This window comes from Pygoscelis adeliae, unplaced genomic scaffold (genome assembly GCF_000699105.1).
Source record: "Pygoscelis adeliae isolate BGI_AS28 unplaced genomic scaffold, ASM69910v1 Scaffold92, whole genome shotgun sequence".
Classification (NCBI taxonomy): Eukaryota; Metazoa; Chordata; class Aves; order Sphenisciformes; family Spheniscidae; genus Pygoscelis; species Pygoscelis adeliae.
This window is the reverse complement of record NW_008824306.1, coordinates 2,920,628-2,928,630: the sequence shown is the minus strand read 5'-3', so window position 1 is coordinate 2,928,630 and position 8,003 is coordinate 2,920,628.

Below are 8,003 nucleotides of genomic sequence, written 5' to 3'. Positions count from 1 at the left end.
CGAAGTATTCATTTGTAACTGCACTGCTGTGCGGCTGCCCTTTGCCGGACGTGCAGAACTCATACGGGGGTTCTGCACGGTTCCTCATACGGTTCTCATACGGTTCCTCCAGAGGAGCAGTAACGCCCCTGCCCCCCCGGGCCCCTTTTTGCCCCCTCTGTTTCTGAATGGGTCTGTGTCAATCACCTGACACAACGTTGCCATTAGATTTTAATAACGGCAAATCGCAATTTCAGGTTCATCTAGCTCCATTATAAAGAATTGATCCTGACTTTTATTTGACTCAGTACATATATATAAAAATACGTAAGATCTTTTCTCTCTCTCCAAAGGTGCCTGGGAAACAGGAAGGACACCTAGTACAAAACAATGCAGAATTTTCAAATGGTGTTTTGTTTTGTTTTGTTTTTTATTTGGGGGGAAGGTGTTGCGTAGATTCCCCCCCTGTGATACCTGGTACTTCCAAACCAAACTGAACATGAGAGGGAGGACCAAGGCTGCCCCACCTCTAGTTTCAGTTTTGGTGGCGTGTGTTTGAACAGATACACGCTTACCTTACCAAAGGGTCTCGTGTTCAGTCTTAATTGTGCACTCATTGGAAATACTCCGTTTGAAAAACATGAAAGTACAGGGGGAAGCAAAGCTGAACATTTTTATACCGCCTTGCTCTCAAACTAGCTCTCACGTTTAATATTTGCTAATGGCTATAATAGGAGAAGACTGAACATGAAGACTAGATCTCTTTAAGAGCAGACCTTTATGAGCAAGCGCAGATGGATGTAGTCATAGGAAAACACATGAAACAAAATCTCCTCCGGTATAAAGTTTTTTGTGTCGTGACCTCTGCAGTATTTGCGCGGGCCAAGCTAGGGATAAAATTGCATGTTTACTTTTAAAGAAATAAAAGCTAGTGGAAGCATGTGTTGCATATGCATTGGCATCCTGTAGACAAAGTTAACAGTGCTGAAATAGCTTACCCTTGGATCCTATGCATTTTTTATTCTCTGTATTTTCAGAGATCATGCATCTTTACATCTGTAGCTTTGGATGTAGTATACTATCAAATGAAAATAGTTTCTAGACTATTTTTCAGTTCTGTTTAGAAATATTCAAAGAAATACATTCCTTGAAATATTAGCAACAATTATCTCCGTGAATTCCATGGAAAATAGAGAGGGTTCCTGAATGACCGATGAGTGAGTGTGTGTGTGGGTCCTAATGCAAAAAAAATTACCTGCCCTTCCTCCCCCACTGCCCTTTACGGATAGGAGGAGAGCAGGAGGTCTGAGGAAACTCTGAGTCTCTCAGGCTCAGCTCAGCATGCAGAGAGCCATTAGAAAAATAACAAAATGACAAAACAATACTAATCTAGGAAGTGTTTACAAATAAACACCCAGCATCATCCATGAACAGCCAGCACAGGTTTGTCAAGAGTATATGTCAAATAATCTGATTTTATTCTTTGGTAGGACAGCTGGTTTAATGGATGAGGAGGAAATAAATAATAGGTGTGTTATTTTGTAGTAAATGTGTCTTTTTATGCTCTCCCACATAAGAATGTATCATCTAGGGAAAAAGTAACCAACCATTCCTGATAAAGGGTTATCAAAGTAGGAGGAATAAACGCAAGAAGATGGGTGTTTTTTTGCCCCAAGAGCTAATCAGTATTAGTCACAATAACTGAAATCATGCAGTAAAAACGGTGCTTATAAAAGCTTTTTAATGACAGCATGCTGAAAGAAGTTACAAGCACGTTGAATGACAGAATTAAAAATATTGAATAGGTTGGAGAACTCAACAAGAAGAAATATCATAAAAAATATAAAGTACTCTCTGTAAAACCAGGACATCAAATGCACAAATACAAAATGGGGACTAATTGTCTAGGCAGTAGTGCTGCAGAAAAAAATATGGAATTACAATAAATAGGAACCCAAGTATGATGTTATAAACAACTGAATACACAGATGAATGCCATGAAGGGCTCAGAAGGCGGTTATGTTGTTCTGCTTGGTATTGATCAGGCATGGAATGTAACTCTCAGCCCAGCGTGATGGCAGGACAGAGACAGAAAAGCGATTCTTCCTGAAGGCAGCGAGACCAAAAGGAAGCTTAGAAAATGTGATTTGTGGAGGAACTGCATTTGTTTTATATCCCTTGCCCAGTCTTCCTTGTAGATGTCTCTGACTGTGTAGCAATTTACTGAAAAAGGTGATTAACGGGCCAATGTATGATGAAAGGTAGGACAAGAAATAATGGCTTTAATTTGAACTCGGGGAGATTTATGCTAAATATTAGGGAAAAAAATCCAAGTATAAGAGTAATAAAGCACTGAAGCAGACCTGGTTTGGAATCACCTTTGCTGGATCAATAACACATTAGATAACATCTGCCAGGCATCCAGCTAGCCTTTAGAGAGGAGGAGGTATTAAATCATCTTTTGAGATAGTTTTACACTTACATTTTTTCAACTTTCACAACTATTGAGTGGTTATTTTCCTTTTTTTCCTAACAGATTCACTTTTTATCTAATTTCAGTAACCAAAATCACTAATGTTTTCCCCTTTTTTTTTGCTGAGAATGCCTAACGCTATTACTGATTTCACAGGAGCAATGCTAAATTCTAACAAGGAGCCAGTACACTTCTTTTCAAGGGGAGTTACCTGATAACATTGCTTAATACTTTATTACACTACTGTGAACTGTAAACTGGAAAATGCAAATGGATTGGCAGTATAATTAGTTCTGTGAATTGTAATAGGAAATGCGAAAAGTGCTGAAAGAGGTGGCTCAGAAATACAACCCTGCATTTGAAAGAGCTGTAGGCTTTCATCATTCAAATGCAGAACAGGAGCTCTTAAAAAGACAGAGGATAAACAGAGCAGCTCAAATCATTTGTTAATTAAAAACCAAATATTTGAGGAGGATTTGGCGTACTGGAGAGGTGGCAGTCTGTGCAGGCTGTGCAAATCCTCCGCTGCTTGAGCAGAGGCAGTAAAAAATGTGAATACAAATGGAGCTAAAATAGTATGCCTCCTCTCTCACTTTTTCCTTTAAACCATTGTGAACATTTTAAACCTTCACATCTACCCTAAACTGTTGAATACAAAATCAGTAGAATTCTGGTATGTAATTCTTCTGACTTAGTTCCTAAGCTACGTGTGGCCGGATGCTGGAGGAAGGATCGGCGTGTGCTGCTCTTGTTCTTGCTCTCTTCCTACGCACTTGCTGCTCGGTACTGCAGGGAACGGCGCGGTGGATTAGATGGACTCTTGGGCTAATCAATATGGCAGCTTTTGTGTTGGCCAGATCAGGGATGCTTGGCCCTAGCAGAGGTTTTGATGATTTGCTTTTCTGCATTTTTTTTTTTCTGAGAGTTGTTTTAATGTTAACTGCAGTGCCTTGCTAGAACTTCTTTGAAGAGCTGAGTGCCCACTCAACAATTGTTTAAAAGATTCTTAGTGAATTGTCAGAGACATCGCTATTTCCATAGCTACAAATGGTCTGTCAAAGCAGACTCTGTATTTTTGGAATCGTCACGGTACTGGAAAATCACATTGGGATCATGAGTGAGAACAGGAGTACAGCACCCAGCCTGTACAAGCGGCTTAGCCCAGCCCCGTGGAACAAAGCGTGGAGCTGGAATTGCTGCTACTGCATCCACGCAGTGCTGCCTTCGGTCCATTCGGCGGCTGCTGAGAGCGGGGCGTTTGCTCAGTCCCGAACTGGAGTGGCTGTATTGCAAGTCCATGCTGGCTTCCTTAGAGGCTGGTTTGATTTGTCGGATGAGCTTTGTGATACGACAATGTACACAGTCGATTTTAGGGTTAACATTGACCAGCTGCCACTGTTAAATGCCCTAAATGTTTATTGCCTGTAGTCAGTGTTTAAGACGTACATCAAGGTAGAATAATTTTCCAGTGCCAGTAAGTTTGCATAGCACCCGCTGTAGCGGCTTACCCACTTAAATGATCCAAAACATTAACATCAGCGTTACGACATCTGATAAATGAATAAATAGGAAGTTTTAATTCTGTTTCACGATTAGTATTACTTGGATTTTTATAATATTATTCTCTGTAAGCATAGCTTACACGATGTGTTTGAAATGAGAATGAAGCAACAATATTTTACTCAAGTTAGATATCTAACTATATAGAATTTTCTGATGCTACACATTTTTAAAACGTGCAATAAAACCATAATTGGTAAAAGCAAATGATCTAATGAAATCTCTTCAAAGGAACAAACTAAAAGCACATGCTTACTTGCACTATGCATTAAGTGGTGCTTTGATTTACGTGCTGTTTGTCTTTGAAAAGTATGGTACTATGAGCTCTAGAAGAAATAAGAATTAATTCCTTTCTTAATGTGTTGATATGCAAAATGTTCTATTTTTTATATATCATTTGGCAGTACTGCTGCTAGCTGTTTAGCAGTTTCAATTGCAAGACTCCATTTAATCATTGAGAATGCTTCCAAACTTCAGCTATTTGGCCAAAAACTGTCTATGTAATTTGCTACTTCATGTTGAATATTTTTGGAAGATTAGTGCAAAACTGGCTAGGATACTTCCTAAAATGAAGCTAAGGAAAAAATATTTTATTTTCATCACAGTAAAAAGACAGACAATTTTTACAGCATTTTATTTTTAGAAAGTCTAGCACCTTTCTACTCTAGAAGAAAAAAAAAAACAAACCAACCTTATTTGGCAAGGAGATCATCCAAAGAGCAAATGGTAGAAGAGTTTTGTGAAAACTCACCCAAACAGGTCCAATTATAAATCTCTGGAAAACTGTGCACATTTTTAGAGTCAGTTTGTTAGAGGTCACCTTCATTGTTTAATTAAAAATTCTGTTTGTACTGAATATGCTGCCAGTCTATGCTCTACCCGTTAGCTACATGAACACAACAGGGCTTTGCATTCAGCTGCTGCTTCCGAAGGCCATTCGGGCTATGTCTGTTACGGGAATGCTTTCTGCTTCCCAGGTATCGACGAGTAGTTGGGTGGCATCCTTATTTCCTCTCGGGAGTAAGTGTGTTAAATAAATGCCTTCCCTTTCCCATGCTCAGATCCCCTGCCTCCCAGCACCCTGGGCATGCTGCCCAGGCAAAACTGTGGCATTGATAAACAGGGCACTGGTCTGCACGGTTGGTGGACCAGAACCCCTGTGATGTGCTGCAACACATCAACGGGTGGGTAGCTGCAGATGAGTCTCTGGCACTTAGTACTAAAAGAGAGCACTTATCTCAAGCACTCCTGAAAACTCTTGTATGTTCAGGCGACCAGAGAGCAACCCGCGGGGAGTAACCTCACTGGCTTAAAAAGAAAAGCCACCATCAGAGAAACACAATTGAGGGACAGTGTTACATCTGAAGATGGTATGGCCAGGGTAGGCCTGAGACAGGCAGACTAAATGGGAGGAGAAGCATGGTGGGGAGGGGACAAGAAGTTGACAGCCAGCATGGAGCATTTTGGAACATGAAGACCAGTGTACCTGAATTTCAAAATGACTCTGCTGGTCAACAAATAGCTGGGAATCCCACTAGCAAAATGGAAGATACTCTACCATAGAAAAAAAGTCACACCCCTTCTTGCAACCCTGAGACTGAGTTTTTTACAAAGGCTTATCACAAACGAAGGCTGCAGCCATTCTAATATGGAAAGTCAGAAGCACTATTCCTACGTAACATAGAAAATACCGAGCTGGAAGGAGAGCAGAGCGCTTGCCTCCTTGACTTCCTAAGCTTTGAAAATTATTCTAGCATGAAGCAGACAGAACAGTGTCATGTCCTTGTGTTGTCCCAGGCAACTATACAAACATATTTCACTTGGGATAAAAGCTGATTGACATTTTGAATTTGTGGGAAATGCTGACATTTCAGACCTTACAGTTTTTGCAGAAATTCAAATTTCAAAATGAAATGTAATTTGTGGGAACTGGTCACCTGCTCACTGAAGGCAATATATTTGTTGTTGCTTTCATGGCAGGACAAAACAATCCATGATCAAACCAACTTGCACTGGTCTCTATCTACTGTCTATATGTCAAAGCTCAATACTGCACGCACACGCTGGAGCTAGCAGCCAACTACTACCACCAAGTATATCTGGCAATAAAGAAGAAAAAGTGTTCGATGAACATGGGGTGAGGCGCTAACAAAATGTAGAATGAGATTGTCTGAAGAAATGAATGATGCTGTGCATGGCAGTAATTCGTCAGTTCATTGAACTACTTCAGGAGAAACTGTTACCTGCCCTTAAAGATGCTTGCAGTATTTTTGTCTTTATAAAACCTTCTACCCTCTCCAGAATTAAAGCTGAGGAGAAAAAAAGGGGGGGGAGGGAGATATGAAGAGCTCTCCTGAAACAAGCTCTTTAATATTTTCCTTGGCACCAAACTTAAGAAGAGTTTGACACACATCTAATTAATCTCTCTAGGGTTTAAATATAAATGTTAGCCTCAAAGGAAGAGATAAAGGGTTTCAGGCTTGTGGATGAAATCAACAGGTGGTCCTTGAGAACAATTCTCTCTTTGATGCTTTTAGAAAATAGGCAAACTCTTACCTGGGGAGAGAACAACATGCTCGCAGCTTAACGCAGCTGACTTCCCATTTTGCTTCCTCCTGTGCTGGCATAGAGGTCCCAAATAATGGCGCAAACCTTCTGTACTGGGTTTACGTGGCAAGGTGCTGGCAGTGACTGGGGGGCTGCAGGGGTGGCCTCTGTGAGAAGACACCAGGAGCTGCCCCCATGCCAGATAGCTGGTTCCAGCTGGCTCCAAAACAGACCCGCCACTGGCCAAAGCTGAGCCTATCAGCAATACTGGTGGCACTTCTGTGATTTAAGAAAGGGGGAAAATGCTGCACAGCAGCTATGAGAGAGGAGTGAGGAAAATGTGAAACACCCTGCAGACACCAAGTCAATGAAGAAGGAGGAAGAGGAGCTGCTCCAGCTGCCGGAGCAGAGATTCCCCTACAGTCTGCAGAGAAGATCACTGTGAAGCAGGCTGCCTCCCTGCAGCCCGTGGAGGACCATGCTGGAGCAGATATCCACCCTGCAGCCCATGGAGGACCCCATGCTGGAGCAGGTGAGTATGCCCTGAACGAAGCTGCAGCCCATGGAGAGCTCCTGCTGGAGCAGGCTCCTGGCAGCCCATGGCAAGCCCACACTGGAGCTGTCTTCCAGCAGGAACTGCAGCCTGTGGACAGAAGCCCACGCAGGATCATGTTTTCTGGCATGGAACTGCAGAAGGCCTGTGGCCTGTGGAGAGGATTCATGCTGGAGCAGTTTGTGAAGGAACTGGAGCAAGGGAAAAGTATAAGGAGGAAGGCATGGCAGAGACGAACTATTATGAACTGACCATAACCCCCCATTCTCCACCCACCCCATGCTGCTTGGAGTGGAAGGAGGTAGAAGACTTGGAAATGAAGGAGTGAAGTTGAGCCTGGGAAGAAGAGAGGGTTGGAGGGAAGGTGGTTTTAGTTTTGCCCTTGTTTCTCACCATCCTACTCTGTTTTTATCTGGCAATAGATTAAACTAATTTTCCCCAAGCTGAGTCTGTTTTGCCCGTGACAGTAGTTGGTGAGTGATCGCCCCGTCTTTATCCTGACCCGTGAGCTTCTCTGTATTACTTTCCCTCCCTGCCCTGAGGAGGGGGAGTGATGGAGCGGCTGGGTGGGGGTCTGGCAGCCAGCCAGGGTCAGCCCAGCACACCTACCACCCACAGATGCCGGCAGCCAGGGCTCCCTGTGTTCATCGGAAAGCCACACGTTTCTCCGAAGCGCTAGCTGTACTCTGTAAGTGTTACAGAATAACTGTCAGCATGGTTTTATTCAGCAATACTCGGCAATTAGAGGCACAAAAAAGGCAGGAGGGTGGAAGGTATTATTTGAAGGCCTTTGAATATCAACTTTCTTAGAGCATGAGAGGAAGATGTGCGTGCTGTTTACCATTTGTTCCACTTCAGTCATTTTTCTCATGATTTGATAAATACAAAACA